The 25,883-nt window shown below is 42.9% G+C and overlaps 1 pseudogene; it reads right to left on the reverse strand.

The window, feature by feature from the left end:
- Gm18796 (predicted gene, 18796) lies at positions 15,099-25,374 on the reverse strand (annotated as a pseudogene).

Genomic DNA, 25,883 nt, shown 5'->3' on the forward strand with positions numbered 1-25,883 from the left:
AAACTTATCCGGTCTGGAGAGTTCCCCCTTATCAGGGTAGTATATCAACTTATACTTGACATGGAATGTAGCCTGTAGTAAAAGATTTCTATCTCAGTGAGACTTTTAGTCTCTATCTACAGACAGCTGAGTAAATGACAGGTGCTTTATTGTTTTATGATAGAGCTTAATTAGTTACTGAATAGGTTAAGCTCCTTGCTGCTATCTGGAATCTAAGAACACTGGGAAAAGGCTTTAGCTATGTTAGAATACAATCTTAAAAGGCATTTACTATAAGGTAATACTATATAGAGTGCACGTGGATCCATACACTAGACTAATGTGGATTTGGAAAATTAATTTTATGGGTTAGGGGAATAGCCAAAGATCCGGGAGTAAGTTTCCTTGAAACTCTTTCCTCATGAGAAAGCTTTCAGACTTTCATCTGACAAGCTGACTCCACCGGAGTCCCGTGACAACAGTGTTATCAGGTGGACAGGAAGGACAAAAGAGCCAAGGCAGAGGAGGAAAGTGAATTAGCTTCTGTGCCCCCTCCCTATGCCTCCTCCGCAGCCGGCTATAAGCAGACCTTCTGTTCGGAGGTTTGGAGAATGGTTAGATTCTCCTTGCTGGGATGTTCTATTTTCACCAACCAAGCAGGGCAGAGATATCATGAGCCTCTAGATTTCAAAGTAATCAGGAATTTGGCTGAGGCCGTGGGGACTTATGGCTTAACTGCCTCCTATACTGTGGCTCAAGTAGAGGCCTTGAGTAGACGCTGCATGACGCTGTCCAATTGGGCAGTCTTGGTGAAGGCATGCCTTTCACCTGGGAAGTATTTAGATTGGAATGCCTTCAGGCAGTGGCTAACAGGAAATCCAGCATAGGATAAGGATATGCTGCTTGGTCAAGGTCGCTTTGCACAACAACAGACAGGATATCCAGTGCAGGTGTTTGAGCAGGTGAATCAGATTGCCATAAGGGTGTGGAAATCATTGCCCACTGGTGTTGCAGAACTCCAGAGAGGCAATGAGGCGCTGAATCAGGTAAGAGGAGTGCTCTCAATTGGTTTGGGAGAGAGGGTATGTTTGTGTGTTTTCCCCGGATCACAGACAACGGCTGTCGGTCCTAGAACGGCTGACCAGAGCAATTCAAAACAAGCAGAGCTAAGAGGATGTGGATGTTCCTGTGGCTGGGGGTGCTCCCGCTAGTGAGAACTAAAGAGCTCTGTGTTCCTGAAACCATGCTGTTGACGCATTCGGGTGTTTCCTCAATTCTTTACATCTAATGCAGATTTTAAGCCTTAATGGAACTCGAATAGAACCCATCATTGTTGGCAATTTTACCTCTTGGCTTACCTCTGCTTTCTCTTACTTTAAGGAATGGGTGGGAGTGATTTTGTTTGGTGCTGCCATATGCTGTGGACTGGTGTTCATGCTCTGGTTGGTATAAAAATTCAGAACCCAACAAAAATGTGACAAGGTGATTATAACTCAGGCACTTTTAGCTATTGAAAACGGCGCTCTCCCCTGATGTTTGGTTATCTATACTCAAGAATTAGTCGGCATCTGAGTTCTCTGCTCTTGCACACCAAAGATTTATGAATCCATTGCACTGGGATGAGAGAGTCTCAACAATCATTGATCAGCCCTTGCACATCGCTGAGGTTTCCTCATTGCACGCCATAGGGTGATCATGATTTCCCCACTAATTCATTTTTGGCTGGCCTCTTTTGTAGAGTTTGCCCTAGGTCATTTAGCAGTTACTTTCACATGGCACTGCGATATCCAGAGATGGGCAATTTTCCTCATGCACAGACCAACCTAAGACATGGGGCCCGGTGGCAATAGTGTTACCCTATGACGGGTAAGGCTGTGACATTAGAGGAATGACCTAAAACAGGAGCCACGGTGGATGGATATAATTGCACAGACCTAGAACAGCCTCATTTTATTAAAACAAAAAGGGGGAGATGTGGGAAGCCACATGTGCAGTTGCAGGAGGGCGCTGACTACAGCTGGCCACCACGCATACATAGGCAGTAAAGTTTTTTTGCCAAGACGAGGTTTTGAGAAGTAACCAAAATTAACCAATCAGATGAGAGACAAGTTAACCAATCAGATGAGAGACAAGTTAACAAATCAGATGTAGGCATATAAATGAGGTGGTAAGCATAACCCATGCATAACCAATCTGGGTGTGAGACACGCCTCTCCTAGGCCTATATAAGCAGCACCAGTTCTGGGCTTGGGGTCTTTTTGCCTCTGCAATCAAGCTCTCCCAATAAACATGTGCAGAAGGATCCTGTTGCAGCGCCGTTCTTGTTGGCGAAATGGGCGCGCACAATACTCTGCTCCATTCTTTATGCATTTCCTTTAAACAAGAACCATTCTTGGATAAAATTTTTGAGAAAGGTAGGTGGTACCATCCCTCAACCAATGTACTAGATATAATCTCTACAGGTTCTGTTGCCCTTTTGTTGGGTATTTCAGCTAATGGCATCCTTGTGGGGTCCTGGGAACCTCTCATTTCCCTGGGATTTGGGACTCTGTAGTGGCTTCCCCTGTTCCCTATACCCCACTTAGTGCTACACACCTCTCTTGCCTTCCTCCTTTCTGTCTCCTGCCACTCCAGCATTGCTCCTTTGCTCAGAGGTCAACTCTGCTGCAGTGTCCTACACCCCCCTTCAGGCTCCTGACACTGTTCTATCAGAACAGAAATCCAGGCTCCACATTCTCTTCTACTGTCTGTGATGCTAGGATTCTTGCTTAGTATTCTGAGGGGTGCAGGGTCTTCCTGAGAGAAGTTTTCTCAGCAGCTGTGAAGCCAACGGCTTTTTTTATCAGTTAGGATAAGAGTCCTTCCTTCTCATTCAAGGAAGAGCTGATTTCCTGTAGTTCAGGGCCTGTTTTGAATCACTAAGCCTAGTGGGCTCTCCCAACAGTTAAAAAAAAAAACCCTGTCTGCAATTCTGGCACAGATACAGAGTAACAACCTGCTTTCACTCAGAATTTGTGAGGACCTCAAAGATCAGGCCATCAGGCATGGTATGGAAATCCTCTTAATGCAACCTTTCTGACCAGCATCTGATCTAAACCTTTGGTGGCCTAGAAGGACTCCATGGTTTCAAGGGCCCACTGCAGGTCACTCTGCCTAATTCCAGCCCATCACCCTCATAACCTATGGGAAGCATACTTGTCCCCCTCTGCTGGCTGCCTAGCACTGAGGCAGCCTGGTCTTTAACATGAATATTTTATTGGATATTCATATATACATTTCCCCAGATAAGATAAGAGATAAGAGGACCTGGCTCTCCAGGGGACTTTCTTTCCAACCCACATTTGCATCTTACAATTCTGATTGTGTACTTACAAATTTAGGTAGGAGTTCTCTACAAAAGCAGCACGGCACAATGTACTTTGAGGCAGTCTGTATGATTGTGTGTGCGCTTCTGAACGTGTGTGTGTGTGTGTGTGTGTGTGTGTGTGTGTGTGTATTAGTCAGGGTTCTCTAGAGTCACAGAACTTATGGATAGTCTCTAGATAGTAAAGGAATTTATTGATGACTTACAGTCGGCAGCCCAATTCCCAACAATGATTCAGTCGCAGCTGTGAATGGAAGTCCAAGGATCTAGCAGTTACTCAGTCTCACGCAGCAAGCAGGCGAAGGAGCAGGAGCAAGAGCTAGACTCCCTTCTTCCAATGTCCTTATATTGTCTCCAGCAGAAGGTGTAGCCCAGATTAAAGGTGTGTTCCACCACACCTTTAATCCCAGATGAAAGGTGTAGCCCAGATTAAAGGTGTGTTCCTTAAACTCGGAGATTCAATCTTCTGGAATCCATAGCCACTATGGCTCAAGATCTCCATACCAAGATCCAGATAAGGATCTCCAAGCCTCCAGATAAGGGTCACTGGTGAGCCTTCCAATTCCGGATTGTAGTTCATTCCAAATATTGTCAAGTTGACAACCAGGAATAGCCACTACAATCCACCCCTTGTCAACTTGACACAAATAATATCTCATGTTCACATGAAACAATAACAAGATTGTAAATACGCCTAACATGATATAACTATCCCTCGTACAATCGCAAACGCATTTGTAAATTTACAATGGGGCATTCATATTACTTTATAATCCTCTTTCTGCAACTGGTTATGTGGTCTTAGTTGGTATTTATAACTACCTTCCTCTACTACCCATTCTGTATTTCCTTCACCTTCAGCCAGCACCTCAGCAGGTCTTGGCTCTTTTCCTGGAGGATTGACCCATACCTTCATTCCTGATGGATCTGCGTCCTTTGTCATCCTGCTTGGATTAGGCTGTTGTAGTTTCCCATTGACTTTAATCACAGGACATGGTAGTACTAAGAGACGCCCTAAGGGATTTCCTACACTCCAGACATAATCTTGCTTACCACCATTGTGAAGAGGTAATCCAATTTCTCCATGGTAATCTGGATCTATCACCCCTCCTAACACTGTTATTCCTTTTTTAGCCTGTTGGTTTAAGGGCATTAGAAGCCCAAAATGACCAGGGGGAAGTCTGAGCTTCCAGTTCAATGGAATGTTTGTTGTAGCTCCTGGTAGGAGCACTGCCCTCTCTGGAGCCAAAACTTCTAGGCCAGCAGAACCTAGAGTTATGGGGACAGGAAGCAAAAATTTTCCTAGAGGATCACTAGGAGTGATAGTAAGTGGAACTATTTCTTTTTCCACCCCTTGATTCCTGGACCCATGAATCCTGGCTATGGGTGAAACTGTACCATATATCGAGCGCTGATTCAAAGCATATACTGCCTTCTGAAGAACTCTACCCCAGCCTTCCAAGCTGTTACCACCTAATTGGCGCTGTAACTGCGTCTTCAAAAGCCCATTCCATCTTTCTATCAGACCAGCTGCTTCAGGATGATGGGGAATGTGGTAAGACCAGTGTATTCCATGATCGTGGGCCCACTGTCGTACTTCTCTGGCTGTGAAATGAGTTCCTTGGTCAGAAGCAATACTGTGTGGAATACCATGACGATAGATAAGGCATTCTGTCAGTCCATGAATGGTGGTTTTAGCAGAGGCATTACGTGCAGGAAAGGCAAATCCATAACCAGAATAAGTATCTACTCCAGTAAGAACAAAACGCTGTCGTTTCCATGAAGGAAGTGGTCCAATGTAGTCAACCTGCCACCAGGTTGCTGGCTGGTCACCTCGAGGAATGGTGCCATATCTGGGGCTCAGTGTTGGTTTCTGCTGTTGGCAGATCTGGCAATCAGCAGCAGCTGTAGCCAGGTCAGCCTTGGTGAGTGGAAGCCCGTGTTGCTGAGCCCAAGCATAACCTCCAACTCGACCACCATGGCCACTTTGTTCATGTGCCCATTGAGCAATGACAGGGATGGCTGGGGAGAGAGGCTGACTGTCCACAGAACGGGTCATCTTATCCACTTGATTATTGAACTCCTCCTCGGCTGGAGTCACCTTTTGGTGAGCATTTACATGGGACACAAATATCTTCACATCCTTTGCCCATTTGGAGAGATCTATCCACATACTTCTTCCCCAGATGTCTTTCTCACCAATTTTCCAATTGTGATCTTTCCAAGTCCCTGACCATCCAGCCAATCCATTGGCTACAGCCCATGAGTCAGTGAATAATCGTACATCTGGCCATTTCTTCTTGCAAACAAACTGTAATACCATGTGTACTGCCCGAAGTTCTGCCCACTGTGAAGATTTCCCTTCACCTGTGTCTTTCAGGGTTGTCCCAGAAAGGGGTTGTAATGCTGCAGCTGTCCACTTCTGGGTGGTGCCTGCATAACGTGCAGAGCCATCAGTAAACCAGGCTCTAGTCTTCTCCTCTTCGGTCAGTTGATCATAGGGAACACCCCATGAGGCTATAGGCACATGTTTGGGAGCAGATGGCATTGTAACAGGAGTAGAAACCATAGGCATTTGAGCAACTTCTTCATGTAACTTGCTTGTGCCTTCAGGACCTGCTCTGGCCCGATCACGTATATACCACTTCCATTTGATAATAGACTGCTGCTGTGCGCATCCCACTTTATGACTTGCAGGGTCTGATAGTACCCAGCTCATGATGGGTAGTTCAGGTCGCATAGTAACTTGGTGTCCTATTGTCAAACGTTCAGTTTCCACTAAGGCCCAATAGCAGGCCAAGAGCTGTTTTTCAAAGGGAGAATAGTTGTCTGCAGATGATGGTAGAGCTTTGCTCCAAAATCCCAAAGGTCTTTTCTGTGATTCACCTACAGGGGCCTGCCAGAGGCTCCAAACAGCATCTCTATCAGCCACAGACACCTCAAGTACCATCGGGTCTGCTGGGTCATATGGTCCAAGTGGTAGAGCAGCCTGCACAGCAGCCTGAACCTGTTGAAGGGCCTTCTCTTGTTCCAGGCCCCACACAAAGCTAGCAGCTTTCCGAGTCACTTGGTAAATAGGCCTAAGTAACACACCCAAGTGAGGGATGTGTTGTCTCCAGAATCCAAATAGACCCACTAAACGTTGTGCTTCTTTCTTGGTTGTAGGAGGGGCCAGGTGCAATAACTTATCTTTCACCTTAGAAGGAATATCTCTGCATGCTCCACACCACTGGACTCCTAAGAATTTCACTGAGGTAGATGGTCCTTGAATTTTGGTTGGATTTATTTCCCATCCTCTGATACGCATATGTGTTACCAATGAGTCCAAAGTGGTTGCTACTTCCTGCTCACTTGGTCCAATCAGCATAATGTCATCAATATAGTGCACCAATGTGATATTTTGTGGAAGATCCAAACGATCAAGATCCCTTCTAACTAAATTATGACACAGGGCAGGAGAGTTAATATATCCTTGTACTTCTGTTACTCTAGAACCACTCCTAGTACCAACTTCTGTATTAGTCAGGGTTCTCTAGAGTCACAGAACTTATGGATAGTCTCTAGATAGTAAAGGAATTTATTGATGACTTACAGTCGGCAGCCCAATTCCCAACAATGATTCAGTCGCAGCTGTGAATGGAAGTCCAAGGATCTAGCAGTTACTCAGTCTCACGCAGCAAGCAGGCGAAGGAGCAGGAGCAAGAGCTAGACTCCCTTCTTCCAATGTCCTTATATTGTCTCCAGCAGAAGGTGTAGCCCAGATTAAAGGTGTGTTCCACCACACCTTTAATCCCAGATGAAAGGTGTAGCCCAGATTAAAGGTGTGTTCCTTAAACTCGGAGATTCAATCTTCTGGAATCCATAGCCACTATGGCTCAAGATCTCCATACCAAGATCCAGATAAGGATCTCCAAGCCTCCAGATAAGGGTCACTGGTGAGCCTTCCAATTCCGGATTGTAGTTCATTCCAAATATTGTCAAGTTGACAACCAGGAATAGCCACTACAGTGTGTGTGTGTGTGTGAGAGAGAGAGAAAGAGAGAGAGAGAGAGAGAGAGAGAGAGAGAGAGAGAGAGAGAGAGAGAGAGAGAGAGAAAGAGAGAGAGAGAAAGAGAGAGAAAGAGAAAGAGAGAGAGAGAGAGAAGGGAGAGGCAGAGAATGAATGAAAATACATGGGGACTTTCTCTCATGTACCAATTCCTTAGTATATGGGAGTTTACAGCAGACATGGACTTCCTTCTCCTAGGGAGTTTTCTTTTTTTTTTTTATTTGAATATGCAATTTGATCTCACCACTTCCATTTTATGCTACAAAAAAGTTCCAGGAATCATCCTGAAAGGTGATTGCATCCCCATGCCTCTTGCAAATGTCCCTTGACTATATCCACCATGCAGCGAGGCATTTAGGAAGGACAGAAGACAGGAGCTTGAAAGTCTAAGATGCAGAGGATTCTCAGGAGAAACAAGCTAATCAAAGTCCAGCTTGCAAAGACACAGGGTCCCTAGTAGCCCCCAGAAGAGTGTGTTGTTCACTGTCTTCACATAATATATACTGGTAGGAGAAGAGTGTCCACTGCAGCAACAGCTTAGGTATGGACAGCCATACCTAATCAGCCATAAGAGTGAGAAGGAGACCGGGAGGTTTTATTTTATTGGTTTTATTTCTCATAATCTCATAATCTGTGAATTTCCCTGGAAAGGCTGAATCAGTTCCCTTGGCCTGGTGTTCTCTATTCCACCTGCAGGAGAGAATGTTTGAGACAGGAGTACCCCTGATACAGGGTTCTTTGTGTATTGTGTTGTGTTGCCCCTAGCCTGTGTTGTCCACTTTGCTCTGAAGGTCCTTGAGGCAGACCTACCAGTGGCCAGCTGGACTGCTCAGGGAAACAAGAGCCTCAGAATAGGGCTCTATACCTGAAGGTTCAAGGTTTAGTGTGGGTGGTGATGGGCTCTGTCAATACCCTTGTCCATTGTGATATGATTTGACACTGGCATTACAGTAAATAAGTTGGTCTTGGTAAATGCAAAGGACCCCTTCTCCCATCCCTGACATAGAGACATATTATTGGAAAGTAGTTTAGAATGCTAGAGGACCAAAAGTTCCAAAGAACCTGGGTCTAGTAAGCCAGATGCTTGGATCTGGGTACTAGAAAGGGGTGGCTGGAGAAAAGATACAGACCTGGGACTGGAATGCCATTCACTGACTCTACTCCCTTAGCATTTGGTAGGCATGAGCTGTTACTCAGATGAAGAAAGTAGAGGTGGAGCAAGCCTGCAGCTTATGTGTACAATCTAACATGGCAGGATGCCAATTGTGGAAATGGTGTCTTTGCCTTAGTAGCCTGGTGAGAATTGGAAAGGGCCTATTCCCTCCTATCCCTGAGAAAGATACACAGTATTGGAAAGTATTAGAGAACTCAGAAGGACCAAAAGCTCCCAAAGATCTGATTCTCTTAAGCCATGGCATATTCTTTTGGAGTGGTCCTGTGAGCAGAGTTATAGAAAGCAGAGGCTGTCCATGGAACAGGCAGCAAGCAAGAAGCAGCCATGGCCACACTCTAGGTGATTTGTATCATCTTAGGTATCTGCAGGCAGTAGAGGAGACATGAGATACCCTCTAGTGTGAGAAGGAAGCTCCAGGTGCTTGGCTCTGGAGGACTGGCAAAGCGTGGCCAGAGGAAAACACAGGAATAGGAACGACATTACATTCAGTGATAGCCCTTGGTAGGCAAGAGTTGTTACTCAGGTGAGGGAGTGTCCCTAGCCTATCAGCACTCCTAAATGTATGGTCCTAGTAACCAGAAACCCAATTTACTTGGTACTTCCAAGGCCACAATCCTCAGGTCCACATACATTTCCTGCCAGGAAAGAAACAACTTTCACACTGTCTACAACCCAGAGAGGAAACAGAAAGCTTGGAACAAAACAGCTATCCAACAAAGACAAACTAGAAATCAGCAAAAGACCTGTAATCACCCTAAACCCACATGCTTTTATCCCAGGGTCAGAACACAATAATAACAGGGACAACAGCCAGGTATCCTATCACAGTAGCACTTAAGTATTTCATGAGAGATGAAGCATATGATAAAAAGTTCTAAAACTGCTTACTCAAAGAAGATATAGCTCTTTAAAGAGTAAATGAGTAAACCCCTTAAGTAAGTCTGGAAAACAGAAAGAATGTGTGGAATTAAATAAATGTATTAAGGAAATCTAGCAATAAACTATCAGTTGAAAGAATGAACAAACCCAGTCCAGGCTTGAAAGTGGAAATAGAACCAATAAATCAATCCCAGACTGAGGGAATCTTGGAAATGAAAAATCCTGGAAGTGGAACACAAACTACAGAGGCAAGCTTTACCAAGAAAATACAACAGATGGAGGAAAGGATCTCTGGCCTTAAAAATATGACAGAAAAATGAATACATCTTTCAAAACAAAACATTAAATGTAAAATTTTCCTTTCACAAAACATCCATGGAAATCTGGAGCACTATGAACATATCCAACTAAGAAAAAACATACAGAGGAAGTAGAAAAACAACCTTGCTCAAAGGCCTATAAAATGTTTTCAACAAAAGCACAGAAGAAAAATTTCAGAAGCTAAAGTAGAAGATGCCTATAATAGTACAAGGATCATACAGAACACTCCATAATTTAGGCCAGAACACAAAGTCCCTGTGGCATATAATAACCAAAGAACTATATAATAACACACAGAACAAAGTAAAACTACTAAAAGCTGCAAGGGAACAACACCAAGTAACACATACAGGCACACCTATCAGATTTATACCTGGTTTCTCAATGGAGACGCTTAAAAGCCAGAAGAGCCTGGACAGAAGATGTTCTAGAGAGTGTAAGAGGCCACAGATGTCAGCCCAGCCTACTATATACCCGGCAAAACCTTCAATCATAATTTGTAGAGAAAAATACGACATTCAACAGCTATGACCAAATTTATGCAATAGCTATCTATAAAAAAGAGCCCCTAAAGAAGGTTCTAGAAAAAAAAAAACTCCAAAAGATTGTCACCGGGTATCTCCATCATTTGTAATTTACTTTCCAACATGGGCCCAGTGTCCCATATGAACCAGGCAGACTGAGCCTGTCTAGCTTTAGGCTTGCACCAATGATACCCTAATTAATATGCAACATTCGGATGCTGGAATTAGGAGGCTGGCATTTATGTGGGTGCTGGGATTCTGAACCTGTCTTCACTTGGTGTAGCAAGCATTCTGCAAACTCAACCATGTCCCTAGCATTGTCCCAATTATTGTGCTTTCCCCTTCACAACATGTTGTAAATGGGAAAATTAGTCTCATTTTAAGCCTACTGTACAAGATGACTATAAGAGTTCATCAGTCAAGTTAGTCACAATGAAATGTTTGAAATGCCAAATAATTCAAGTCAGTTCTTAAAATTATCAAGGACTACAAGAGGACTCAACAAAACAGATCAATGTATTAAACAAGTCAGTAAAAAAAAAATCTAGATGAAAGATGAAAACAGTTAAGAAAATCATCCAAGAAACATTAAGCTCCTGGGGGAAAAATGGAAACCTCAGAACAGGAAAAGTCAAGAAATCACACTTATGGGGAAAAGCATCATCATTAAACTAAGTCATCCAGAAAGAAAATAACTGTCAAAGCCAGAAGATGGGCTGAGGAGACCCACACAGAAAAAATAAACAAGCATTCCTACAACTTTGGGACTTGATCATGATCAGAACGGCATCTGAGAATACATGTAAGAGAATTCTCAACAGAGGAATACAAATGGCCAAGAAGCACTTAAAGCAATGCTCACCATCCTTAGTCATTAGGGAAATGCAAATCAAAATGACTCTGAGATTCCACCTCACACCACTCAGAATGGCTTCGATCAAAAACTCAGGTGACAGCAGATGCTGTTTAGGAAGTGGAGAAAGAGGAACACTCCTCCATTGCTGGTGGGATTGCAAGCTGGTACAACCACTCTGAAAAATCAATCTGACAGTTCCTCAGAGAATTGGAAATAGATCTACCTCAAGACCCAGCTATACCACACCTGGGCATATACCCAAAAGATGTTCCACAATGTCACAAGGACACATGCTCCACTATGTTTCTAGCAGCCTTATTCATAATACTGAGAAGCTGGAAACAACCCAGTTGTCCCTCAGCCAAAGAACAGATGCAGAAGATGTGGCTCATTTGCACCATCGAGTACTACTCGGCTATTAAAAACGAGGGTATCATAAATTTTGCAGGCAAATGTGTGGAATTAGAAAACCTCATCCTGAGTAAGGTAACCCAGAACCAAAAGACATGCATGGTATCTACTTGCTGGTAAGTAGGTATTGGCCAAAAAGTTCAGAATTCCCATGTTACAACTCACATAGTGGAGGAAAATTACTTATCAAGAATGTAGGCCCAGTTGTGGATATTACAAACACAGTTGGACAAGGGATCAAAATAATCACCAGAGGCAGAGGGAAGGAGGGACCTGGGTGGAAGAGGGGAGAGGCGGGAAAAGTGGGGCCTGGAGGTGTGGGGGTGTGGGGAGGCAGCAGCAGAATGAGGCATGATGGTAGACGAAAGAGAAGCCCAGTGGGCCAGGAGAGTAAATGGAAATATGGAGCAGTGTGGGGTGGGGGCAGGAGGAAACTGTAGAATGACCCAGAGTGGGGAAAGAGAGGCTTCCAAGACTCAGTGGGTATGTCAATACCCGAATTGCCAAACAGTAGGGAGACAGAAATGAAGAGACCACATCCAGCAGATAGAATGGCCCCCAGTTGAAGCATGTGGCCACCCACCAATGTTCAAAATTTTTGACCTAGAATTGATCCTGTCTAAAGGAAATTCAAGGACAAAAGTGGAGAAAAAGACTGAAGGATAGGACATTCAGTGACTGTGCCAAATTTGGTATGAAACCCTGACACTATTACCGATGCTCTGCTCTGTTTGCAGACAGGAGTCTAGTAGCGGTGGTGTTCTCTCGAAAGGCTTTCAGCTGCTGACTGAACCAGATGCAGATACTTACAGTGTGGAAGAGTTCGGGGAAGGAGTAAATGGAATGGAAGCAGATTGCAACCCCATGGTAAGACCAACGATATCAACTAACCCGGAACCCTTAGAGCTCCCAGAGACTTAGCCAACAAACAAAGGGCTGGTCCATGGCTCCTGACACAGATTGTAGCAGAGGACTGCTTTGTCTGGCTTCAGTGGGAAAGGATGTGCTTAATCCTATGGAAACTTGATGCCCCAGGGAAGGGGGAGGCTTGTTTTGGGGAGGCGCTGGTGGGTAGGTCCTGGAGCACCTTCTCAGTAGCAAAGGGGAGGGGCATGGGTAAAGACCTCTGGAAGGGGAGCCCAGAGTGGGAGACAACATTTGGAATGTAAATAAATCAAACAATTTCATAAAAAAGATGAGAATGAAGGGGGAGTCTGGAAGTTGTAGAAACAAAGAGTGGTATTGGGTCATTCATGTACATACAGTATACATATATGAAATAAACATAAACTTAGTTTATTAAAAAAAATCCACACATAGAACAAGGAGCAAAAAGCAAAGGAGTCCAAAAATAAATGAATAAACATATTCACTTCAATAGAATGAAATATTTAATTGAATATTTCAATGTAATCACAGCCCCCAACTACCCAAATTCAGAGCAATGTGTGCAACATGAAAATACAGGAGAAATTTATAAGTCAAAATACATATGACCCACAAAGTTCTTCTCTGGTCACACTATATGTAAAACAGGGGTTGGTATTGGAAACCCAACGACCTACTCAAGGCTAATGAAGTCATGAATCTTGGAGATGAAGCTACAACCATCAGTTTACTAAACCAGCATAATCCCTGACTACATTCCCAGTATTTTGTACCTACACCCATAGATATGTTTAGTGCTCACACTCCATCAAAGAAACTTCTCTGCCAATGGATAGAGACCTTTGCAAAAAACTATATCCAACCAAAATGCAAAAAGCTGTGGAGCCCTGTGCCAACAGGTACATTTTGAAATACAATTTCTCTAATTTCTCTACCTAAGCTCAAAAAATCACCACAGAACAGGGGAAAGGAAGAGTTTAAGAGCCAGAAAGGGAGACTGTGTCTCATGCAATGTTACAAACTTACCATGTTGAGCACCTAAAATGAGCTGAACAAGAAGAACAACAATAAACATACTAATGTAGACAAGGAAGTTCTTTAAATAACCCTAGATAAAGAACTACAGGGAAGTGAGGAATGCTGAGAATGGGAGAATAGGCCTCCCTAGGGAGACAGACACCAATTGTTTATCCAATACTAAATATGCAGTCCTGAGGACATACACACAAGTTACACTGGACAGAGGGAGAAGTACGTATTTATTTATAAATATATATCTATATACATGTATGTACATAACGAGTAATGAAAGAACGGCCATTAATTTCAAACAGCAAGGAAGACTGTAGCAATGGGTTTAGAGGGAGAAAGGCAAAGGGTTATGGAAATATTATAATGATATTATTATCTCACAGAGCAGTAACTGTTTCAAAAGCTATGAGGTGAGAGGGAGTTTGAGGAAAGGGAAGACATGATCATAATGTGTCATATGGGAAGTTTTTATAAAAGAAAAAAATTCGAACTACAGAGACTACTGGATGAAAAGAGTATTGAAAGCTGCCAGAGAAGTAACAATTTACAGAAGCGTTTTCTTCAGAATTACTTTAAATCTCCAAGACTATGCTCTTAATAACTTTCTACACATTCCACAGTTTTATGTCCTCTAGGAGACAAAGTAACAGCCAGCCATATAACTACACTGAGCAGAGCTGTCTTTTTAAATCAATGTAACTCTACATAACACCTTCCAAGGTAAGAATGAACATCAACCATTCATGAACAGGAGGTCAGAACTGCACAAAATAAAGGAATGCAAATATCCACATGAGGAAGCAAGGTGCCTGAAACAACATCTCAGGAATGAACACCTTTCACAAAAGTGTCCAGGAACTAGGAAACTGTTAGACATTTCAACTCAATCACCCCAAAGTCACAAGGAGAATAAGAAACATACAGTTGTGAGTGAAGCAGAAAAACAAGGCACATGTAAGGGTGGGAAGCCAGTTGACAAGAGACAGCACAGGTGGCCTAATAATGACTTTAAATGTAGAGAGCTGTCCAAAGTAAAGGAGGCCGATCATGTGAAAGCTTAGGCAAAACCAACATATATAATAATAATAATAATAATAATAATAATAATAATAATAATAATAATAAAATACTACGCTGAAGTGGTATTAAGCAGCAACCAATTTTAAGGACCCTTTTTCTAGTAACAACCTTTTATCCCTTTATCTTAGATGAGCAACTGGCAGAAAAAAAAAGACAAATCAGGAGACAAGATAAAGTAAGATACAGGATCTTAACCCAGACCAGCCAGTACTGGAGTCTCTTCTTCAGCTGAACATCACTAGGACTGGCATTTGGCAAGAGAAAAGAAAGAGTATTAACATTAGCTAAGGGCCGACCCCCTCATGATGGCCTTACTGCCACAGGGTTCACTTCATTTCTCCCTAAGCAGAAATGGCAAGAGTTATGAGAACCACTGAAGTTTAATCTTCACTCTTGTATCAGAATACTGAATAATGTCCATGCTACTTCTGTGCAGCTGGACTCTTGTCACCTTTTAAGAATTACAGTTTAGGATAAGGAATCCACTTCTTCCTAGGGACAGCAGCACACCCACCCTTGAGAGGAGAGGAAGACACACACTTACAGGCTGAAAATTTATTATTATGAATTTCAGTTCTTAACAATGTAAAAACAGCACTTAAAAAAGGTCTTAGAAACAAGGAGGTTTAAACTAAGGTTTCATCATAACTAGAAAGGTTTTGATATAGATTGAGAGAACTGAAAGAATGGAGTCAGTAAGAGATCAGCAGATGATGTATCGTACATAAGGAAACTCTATGTCGTCTCCATTGTCACTGTTGCAGCACAGCTCAAACACAAAGGACTTCATATGATGGCCCAGTTTTTGCTTTGATGCACAGCTCATGATCTCTGTCATCCTGAAATCTAAGAACAGAAGACTTAAGAAGGAAGCAAACAAACATAGAAGGAAAGGTGGCAGCAGATTGTAGAAAAAGAATGGGGAACCACACTGGGTTGTTGAGAATCCCATCCAAGGCTTCCACTCCCATCAGCCCAGAGGCTAACTCACGGCTGACCCAACCGTTCTTTGAGCTTGCTGGCTGGCATAAAGACAGAATAGAGCATGGACACACCCTGGAACAGCATGATGACTTCCAGCTTGTGCACCGTCTGCAGATGTTAGAAGAGATAGGAGTGGTGACTTTGAGATGGACATTGCTGCTAAATCAAGTGGGCAAGACCCCACAAAGGGGGAGTTCACACAGGAAGGAGCCCTACCTTAAAGTAGTCTAGAAACTGCTTCAGGGTCATCTCCACACCGCTAGGTTGCAGTTCCTGCACATCAAAGTGATCCTACAATGTCCACTCTTGATCATAGTACTAGAGGACAAATATAAGTGCTAAGAAGGGACTACCCCAAGTGCATTAACCACAGCTCAATAATCAAAAACACTTGTGGCATTGCCTAACCATGATTATGCAGCTTTAATCTTTGTAATGGAAAGGACATGCACTGCTAAGACCCTGGGTTCCCTTTCCATCCTTTAACATCCCTCATAGCTCTCCATAAACTGTTTTTGTCAGCACTCTTCCTGCTTTTTTTTTCTCTGCTTTGTTAAAAAATCGCAGGACTATATTAATGTACAACCATTACACTAAATAAAGTAGATAAAATAGATGGGACACAGGAAGAAAACTCTGCTTTGAGTTTGCTTCCCTGTGGTTCCACCAATATGATACAGCTAGTGGTCAAAAAAATTAAAACAAAAAAAGTAGACAAAGGTTTTCAAGGATGGTGAGGTGGTAGAGAATGGGAGAAGTTGTTCAAGGGGCATAGGAGTTTAGTTTTATAAGACGAAGATGATGGAGCTGGGCAAAGTGATTTAGATTAGGTTCACAGGAAGATAGAAACTAGTTAATGGAAAGAAATGGCAAACAAGGGTACAGGGGAGAGACATACTGTTATGAACAGTGAATGAAGGAGGGGAAGGTCTCAAAAGAAGATTGTTGGTCAAATATCACTCACGAGGAGACAACTACTCTGAAAGGGAAACTGAGGAACTATATCAACTAGGGAAATTTGTACAAGAGAACAGATTCCTCAATGATATCAGAAGAGAAAACAGAGTATGTGACACAGGAGTGCAGAAATCGAGGTGTGCTTTAAGCAGACACAGAGAGGACAGGAACACAGAGGGAAAATAGAGGCGACCTCTTACCAAGGAGACAAAGCAGCAAAGTCATCAAGACACCCAGAGGGCAGGGAGCAGTCAGGTTCTTTTTGCATGAAAGTAAATAAATCAAGAAGAAACAAGGAGAATTCTATAAAGTCATCACACAAGGAAGGGAATGAACCATTTCCATAAGTCCATATTGCAGAGAAATGAGATACAGAACTTTTATTTGTCCACTCATCAACCCTTAAGTACAGACTAGGTAATCTCAAAATTATAGTGAAAATCCTGGCCAGTGGCAAACACCAGAGGGAAAGCTAGGCAGAACAGAACACAAATAGATGGCCGCTGAACGAATGGTGAAGCATTGTCACCAACTGTGGCACTGGTACTTTGTAGCTCCTGCTCAGAAACATGGATCTTTATGCCAGACTTTGGAGCAAACTTGGGGACAAACAGAGACTGTAGGAATTTGGCCACAACAGCACAGTCCTGGGACCCTCCTAGTCCGTATGTCTGAACAAACAGGTTGACAGCAGCCATCACATAATCCAGATGCAGGAGCTGAAAGAAAGGCATGGCAAAGGAAAGTCAGCTTAAATCCACAGGTAAAGAGTAGAGAGACCCACTCCCTACACACCCACCTGGGAGATCCCAAGGACACTTACATTGTTTATGTTAAAGGTGAGCAGATGTGGACAGCGTTTTGGTCCTGACCAGAAAAGTGATCCAGAGCTTGTAATCTAGGAGAATGCAAATGCATGAAGAGGACCTAGGGAGAAGCACTCTCAGGCTATCCTCAGGCCAAGAAGCCTAGGTTCACCATTCTTGGGAAATTAACAATGAGCCAAACACACGACAATTTCATCTTACCAAAGTATATGAGGCAACACTAAGAAATGCAAGTTAGTCCTTTCTAAATGCCCATGAGCCATTATCATACCTACTTCACAGATATGGGTTACCAAGACATTAGGCATGACAGGACTCAGTGTCAAACACAGCTGGGACTTGAACCCACGGATCACTGCATGCTTAACTATAAAATTTCTCACTTGCAACTACAGTCCTCAGAGAGAACTCAGCAGTGACTCAGACCACAAGGGAAGGAAACTAAGTCCCTTGCCTGGCTGACAGAAGTAGGAAAACACAAATCCTTGCACAAAGTACTGGCCTACACCTTGCCTTGATGTGCCTGTGGCAGCTAGACTGCCTGGAAGAAGTCATGTACAGACAGAGGACAGTAAACATCCAATTTCCTGAAAATGTGCTCAGCCAAATAAATCCACCAAGTATGTAATACCTGACCTGGAGGGAAGTTGTGCAGCAAATGCTGGATGTTTTGAGAATACTGGATGTGCCAGTGCTGGTAGGCCCAAGTCACACAGTTGGCCCAAGTCTGTGGCCTCTGCAGGACCAGGCTTCAGTGTATGCCTCCAGTATTTCCAAAGGCTGGGTGATAGCTAACTGCAGTGTCCCCTCCATGAACTTGGGGTCTCTATCCAATACAAAGACCTGGATTACTTCAGAGGCCTAGAAGTAAGATTTCTGGGCAAGCCTTCTCTCTCTAGGGAAAATGTCAATCCTGACCATTTCCCATCATCCTCCACCAGCATGTGTGGGAAGCCATTGCAGAGTGGCAGTTACAGAGTGGCAGTTACAGAGTGGCAGTTGCAGAGTGGCAGTTGGCTACTGCTGACCACCACACATACATAGGCAGTAAAGGTTCTTTTGCCAAGATGAGGTTTTGAGAATTAACCAAAGTAACCAATCAGATAAGAGACAAGTTAACCAATCAGATGAGAGACAAGTTAACCAATCAGATGAGAGAGAACGCCTCTCCTAGGCCTATAAGCAGCACCAGTTCTGGGCTTGGGGTCTCTTTGCCTCTGCAATCAAGCTCTCCCAATAAATGTGTGTGGAAGGATCCTGTTGCAGCGTCATTCTTCCTGGCCAGTTGGGCGTGCACTAGAAGCATGAGGCTCAATCAAACATTATCCACCGAGGATGTGCCTGAGGAGAGCAGACAAGGATGCCTTTGTTGATTGGCTTCTGTCAGCTGTTGGTTTGTCTGTTAATTATGTGAGGTATTGGTTAACATTTCATCTGACTGCTTGAAGAGCCCTTCAAACTCATCTGAACCCACTACAGACAGAGCAAACAAATGCATGTCAGCAAAGGCCAAAAAAAAAAAGAAAGAAAGAAAGAAAGAAAGAAAGAAAGAAAGAAAGAAAGAAAGAAAGAAAGAAAGAAAGAAAGAAAGAAAGAAAGAAAAAAGAAAGAAAGAAAGAAAGAAAGAAAAGAAAAGAAAAGAAAAGAAAAAGAAAAAGAAAAAGAAAAAGAAAAAGAAAAAGAAAAAGAAAAAGAAAAAGAAAAAGAAAAAGAAAAAGAGAAAAAAAAAAAACAAAAATCACAGAACTGTTTTTGTGAACATTAGTGAGACAACCAGTTAGTAAAGACTGTTCTGGGTGAAGACTTCATTAACCTGTACAATGAGAGTACCCAGGTGTTTTAGACCAGAGGTGATACTTTGCAGCCAAGTATGTATTTGTGAGAACCTAGAATGTTCATGGCAATACAGGTTTGATGTGTTTGGATTATAAGAAAGAGAGATAGAAAGGAAGAAGTCACACTTAAGAGAACAATGACCCATTGGCATTTACTCTTAGTACTGGGCAGAACAGTACTCAAGTCTCAACAGGAATTCCTCTTTGTTTGTTTGATTGTTTTGTTTTGTTTTGTTTTGTTTTGTTGTTGTTTTGTTTTGCTTTGTTTTCCCCCCACCAAGGTTTCTGAGAACTAGGAGGTCACTGCTGAAATGGTCTGGGGCATGTATAAAGACACTGGACATACAAGTTCCAAATTCTAACTCTCAAACATACTACCTGGTTTTATGACCCATTGCAATGGAATAAAACCAGTTCAGCCACCTGGTTTTAAGTCTCTGATGAAACTAGCATTTACACTCATCAAAGTTAGGGTTTGAGCACATGCATACTGCAAGATTGAATATAGTGCCAAATACAAACCCACTGCTAAGAATTTTACCAAAGTATATGAACAGACCATATCCAGCCTAAGTGCTTTATAAAATCTAGCTGGTAGGTATTACTTCAATGCACATTTACAGATGAGGAATCTGAGGACCTGACAGGTCTCCTCCTACAAAGTTGCCAAACACATTCTAAAACCTTTTGCGCTTCTCTGCCTGCTGTGCAGACTCAGAGACATTTTATAAACTGGAACAAGAAACAGGATAAGGTAATTTGGTTGGAACTCTCCAGTCTATTCCTTCCTGATCTCCACCTCCTTGGCATGGCCTCAAAATACTGACAGTATGAGCCTAGGAGCAAATAGAAACCAAACACCCCCTACCCAAACTTGCTGGGCCCCCATTGGACTGGAAGAACACAAGCAGAACTAGGCTCTGGGTTTAGTTTCCAGTGCAGCATTCATTTTGTCCAGCTAGAGGACACACTCGAGTATGTACTTGACAACACAGACAGAAACCACACTGAAAAACCAGGTGTTTAACTTAACACTTTGGGTAAGAGTTTAACACACCAAAAATGCACTCACTATTACAGGTAATTTAGAAAATCTGCAGAGACAACAATAGATGATTTGTGTAGCAAAAAGCATCGTTTATGGATCATTCCCACTGTTCAGACACATTGATGTTCTCTTTAACTCTTTCGAAATTAGATTGCATTTTTTCCATTTGCCAACCCCTCCCAGAACCTCCTAAACTCCCCAGTCACTGAACTCACATGCCATCTCTCAAGAAAACACTATAAAAAGTAAAACCCAAAAGAAATAAAGAAATTAAAAACCACCAGCAAGACAAGTAATACCAAAACAGAAGTGCACAAGAAAAAAACCTGAGTTCCACCTGGCCACCTTCTTCTAGGCATGGAGCCTACCCTGGAATGTGGTTGATAGGTGCCATTAACATCCCATTGTGACAATGTTTTGTTTTGTTTGTTTTGTTTTGTTTTGTTTTGTTTTCCTTTTTAAGCTTTGTTACAGCTGGAACTTTGTGTGGTCTTCCCCTTCTTTGTGTTGGGATTTTACCTAGCTTGAACTTGTACAATCTTGAGTTCTGTTAACCAGAAATGGATGACCCCAAAGAAACCATGTCTGATACATAGATAATACATGTGGGCTGATACACATAGGATTGGTATAAAGACATGGGATGTGTTCTGGACACAGAACACATCAGAAACTAGATATCTGTAGCATGAGACTGGCAAAGGGTTGATGACCTAACCCTTCCACCACCCATTCCTCCCAAGGTTGATCACCTGCAGGGTGTGCTCAATGGTATTAGGGAAGTTCTTCAGTGTGCAGATGGGGATGGATTTCTCAGGTGGGTCCTGGCTTGAGCTGTAAGATTCTGTCAAGAAGGAACAACCACCTGCACGTTGCTCTTGGTGGAATCATGCCTGATTCCAGCAGAGGCTTAAAATAGTAAACATAATGGCAGTCCACATATAATCCTTCAGGGAGATGGGAAGAAATGGCAGATGAGTAGCAGGCAAGCTTACATAAGACAGGAACACAGGTCAGCTTGGTCTACAGAGTGATTTCCAGGACAGCCGAGGCTAAACAGAGAAACCCCATCTCAAAAAACCAAGGCAAGACGGGAACACAAGATCCTCATACATACACTCTACCCTGATCTTGCCCTCATTACTCAACTCCAAACTTATGAGCATCCACATTGTCTAGGGCATTGGCCACACCATCCAGCTTTTGGAAGAAGTCATCATCATAGATGTGTTCTGTCTCTGGCCTACTCGATTCTGGTGACTGAATACCCTGATGTGTGGATTTATGTCACCCACTGCTGCAGCCTTTAATTTCTGGGTGGGCTAAATGAAAAACAGAGTTGTTTCTCAGGCACTGATGCAACAAAAGTCCACAGAGATATCCCACGATTTATCTCATAAAGGGTTAGGCTCAAAGTCAACCAGGCTCTAACTGTGCCAATCCCAACTGGCTTGCCACAACAGATATTATAAAGTACATTAGAATGTTCTTTTATGACAGCTACATTTCTATTATTCATAAAAATTCTGTCCTGTTTTGCTTTAAGGATTATAAAGGAAGGGCTGAAGGAATGGCTCAGCAGTTAACAGCACTGACTGTTCTGCCAGAGGTCTTAAGGGTTCAAGTTCCAGCAAACACATGGTAGCTCACAACCATCCGTAGTGGTATCCAATGCCCTCTTCCAGTGTGTCTGAAGACATTGACAGTGTACTCAAATATATAAAATAAATAAATCATGTTTTTTTAAAGGATTATAAATGAAATTTGGCACCACACAATATTTTGAGTACTGAAACAAGAAACGAGGTCAGAATAGCCCCAAAGCTACTCTACTTTCAATTAATGACATCCAAAGCACTCAAACATAAAACAAAACAAAACACTTTATAAATACACACACATGCAAACACACACACACACACACACACACACACACACACACGCAGGTATTCACACTCTGAGATGCTCAGTTGTGATGTCCACTAGGTACACCAATCATGCCATGCCTATTTTCTGAGTTTCCCAGCCATATTTGCTAGCAGATCATTGTGGAGGTAAGGCTCAGATATGAATTGCACGTTTCCACATGGGAATGTAGGGCGGCTGTGTGTGTGTGTTAAGTCTGTGTGATTGTGTGCTGATAACCACCCCAGCTAATGACGGTTTGAAGGACTATGACCAGCAAATATAAACTGGGGCCAACTCAAATCTGGGTTTGTCACAAACATGTCTTGCTGATATGCACACACTGTTCTTCCATAGTGTACAATGGTTTATGCACTGTCAGGTCAAAGGGAGAGACCATTTCCTGCATCTGCAGAGAAAGACTAAACTTCCTCTGGTTCTACTTTCACTTGTAGTATAAATGGGTTGTGGCCTCCTCCACCAGAACCTTCGGTTCTTTAAATACCACACACCCAAATGTCATATTTTTCCTCAGGCTTCTACTACTTTTGCATGGTCAACTGTCTACCCACATACCGGTACTGTTTCACCATGGATAGGTTCATTTCCCTAGGAGAAAGCCTTCATAAACCCTGAAAACAAGCACCCTCCTGACATTTTCCAATTGCTACTTCTCTGTTACTCTTTACTTCTCTTACACACTTGAAATTCTAACATTAACCATATGCCACTTACTGCAACAGTAGCCCAACGAGGTCAAAGAAGCTTTGGGAGTACAGGTCATAAGCGCCACACCTTTCCATGTTAGTATCTTAAGCAGAATATTTAAAAGTTTTAGGCCACTTAACACACTATGTCAAGAACAGATGAGATAAGCATAAGCATTTACCAGCAAAAATACTTCCAATACAGAACACCTCTGAGGACTCAGACCATACTCACATCTTTATAAATATGTTTTAGGTTACATATTCTCTTACAACAGCTGAGTGTATGTGTCTGTCTGTCTGTATGTGTACACACAAGTACAGGTGTATAACACACAAACATATATACAATGCGTAGTACATATATGAATGAGTGGGATCCTAGTGTACTAGTAGTACTAATCCATATGCACTATGTGCAGCTCCCTTCCCTTTTTTTTTTTTTTTCTTTTTTGGTAACCAGATCCTAGTTATCTAGAAAACAGCTTCCCAGCTTCCCTGAACTGGCTTCTTAAAATTATAGAAGAAATTTGTTCTTTCCACTGATAGAGCAATCTGGGAGAGGAAGGACAAATATTATTTAATACCATTTATTATTCAGTCTTACAGACTCAGGGTTCCAGGTGGAGGACACCAAAATGCGATCAGGAAGCATCTCACTTGCTCCAATCTTCCCATTAGAGGAAGCCAGGAACATTTCTTTTGTTACCTTATGTTTTCTAAATCTATAGTCTAGGGTGCTTGATGAAAAACAAAGCAAAGGAAAGATGAATTCTCAGCAAGACAATCAAGGTAACACTGACCTGTAGTGAATGCCCAGCTATGACTCTATTACCCATCTCACAATGTCACATATTCAATGCCTGAGCATCCAAGCTTAGGTAGGGAGGGAAAACCAGGCAAATGAAAAAATTGTGACAGGTAAAAATATCTATTGACCTCACACCTGAATGCCTGAAAAACAGTAGGGAACTAAAGGAAAAAAATAAAGAGGGGAGGGGAGGAGATGGAAGGGGAGGGGAGGTGAGAAACATCTAAGCCATTTAAGTTAGAATCAAATAGATAGAGAAAAAGACATGCCATCCTATGCACTGTGACGTCCCAGGGACAGAAGAGAAACTGTCTATTCAGGTTTGACTTCTCAATGGTGTCCATGTCTGTAACTGATTTCTTCATCCTCCCAACAGTCAAGGTCAATCATGACAAAGTCCCTGAGCAGCTCACAGCCTAGATGTTGGTAAACCATCTGATCTGAGTGAATAGGGATGGCATACGCTAACCCACCACTCCTTACTCCCAAAAGAAAACACCAACTGAACACAAGACTGTGTAGTAACAAACATTTTGTTCACAGGGAGGCACATTCCTATGGGTGACTGAGAGGGGCAAAAGAAAAAGAGATACCTGAAGTCTTTCCTCCACCCACCACAAAACAGAATAGGTGATGTGATCAGGACATGAAAAACCAAAAGACCCCTCTCCAAAGGGATCAGAGAAAGAGAGATCCTTTCAGAAAGGGTGAACAGAGGCCATTAGTGTCAATCACCAGGAAGTATTTCTGCTTGCCAAGCTTCTCTTGTAGGTCTGATCTAAATGCAGCCACTTGTGCTTTCTAATGGTTCTTGTACTGAATTTATGTAAATGAGTACAGACAGGTTAGAGCACCACTTTCCTCAAGACATTCCCAATGTTTCCCACAGTTCTCATGCACTGACTGTCAGGCACTTATCTTCCATGAAGGCTACACTGTGCCCCGAGAGACATTCAAGTGCATCAAAGTACAGCCACTGCCTAGTGGGCATAAACTTTCCAGAACAAGCCTGGGGAAAGAAGGTTGTCAGTAGCAGTAGCCTAACTGGACTAAAAGACAGTGATAGCATCAGAAGCACACACCAGCCACACCCTTTCTCACTAGGGCTCACCTTCATGACCTCCTGGGCAGCCAAACCACCAAAGAAGGCATTCATGGGTGCCAGATCCCCAGCTGCCACACAGGCCAACTTCTGGATAAGCTCTATGTCCAGGCAATGCTGCTGAACTGCTGGCAAAGCTTGATCATTCACAGCTTGTGCTAAGGTCACCAATTCTGCAGCATCCTCCTGGTTTTCGGACAAAAGGAACCTGGATAGAGCTTATCAGGCCCTACTGGAGTAAGAACAGGTATAGGAAACAGACAAATCAAAGGTTCCTGGCTGGCTTCCCACTCATTTACCTCATTATGGGGCCAAGGAGGCCTGCTGTGCTGAGTACAGAACTGATGCAGGGCCTGGAAGCCAATGTGGAGCTGAGCAGGATGACAGCACTTAGCAAAATCTGTGACCACAAACTCTGGCTCTGCCAGCAAGGCAACTAGGGATTTCTGTGGATAATGGACCATCACAAGACCAGATATAAAACAACTTATAAATCTCAAAAGCAGGAGTCCTTCTACTCACAGGCCCTCACCACCTACTCACAAAACTGATCTTCTGAGGTACTGAAAACTTGACTGACAATGCCTCTATGGATGTACTCAGAGAAGCTGGAGGTATCACAGATACTAAAGGGACCTGGAAGATGAAAAAGATGGAGAAGACTGCCAGTCCAATCTGTGTCTTTGCCACCCTCCCAAGATCAAGTACAAAAACCTCACAGTCCAACCCTAAGAAACTTCAGCTTTCTTTCAATTGCAAGGTCTACTCAGATAGGGACAAGCAAGAAAGCAACCAACCAAAAACCATACAAACAAACAAACAAACAAACAAAGGAAAAACAAACAAACCAAAGCATATCCATCAAAGGCATAGGCATACAGTACACAACACTCATCCCAGCCCTTCAGAAATCAACTCAGGAGGATTCAGAGTTCAAAACTAGCCAAGGGCTACCCACAACAAACAAAAGGGCCACAGTCTCACTCATTCATATTCAGACTCTGAGTGGTAGGAAGGTGAGACCACATCTGGTTTCTGTTTCAATGCAGAAAAACAAAATGGGGGAGGGAACTGATGTCTCCTTAGTCCAAGGTCTTGTTCAGTGGCTGAGAATGAGTGCTTCTTGCTCTCTCAGAAAGTAGGAACTTGGT

This window comes from Mus musculus, chromosome Y (genome assembly GCF_000001635.26).
Source record: "Mus musculus strain C57BL/6J chromosome Y, GRCm38.p6 C57BL/6J".
Lineage (NCBI taxonomy): Eukaryota > Metazoa > Chordata > Mammalia > Rodentia > Muridae > Mus > Mus musculus.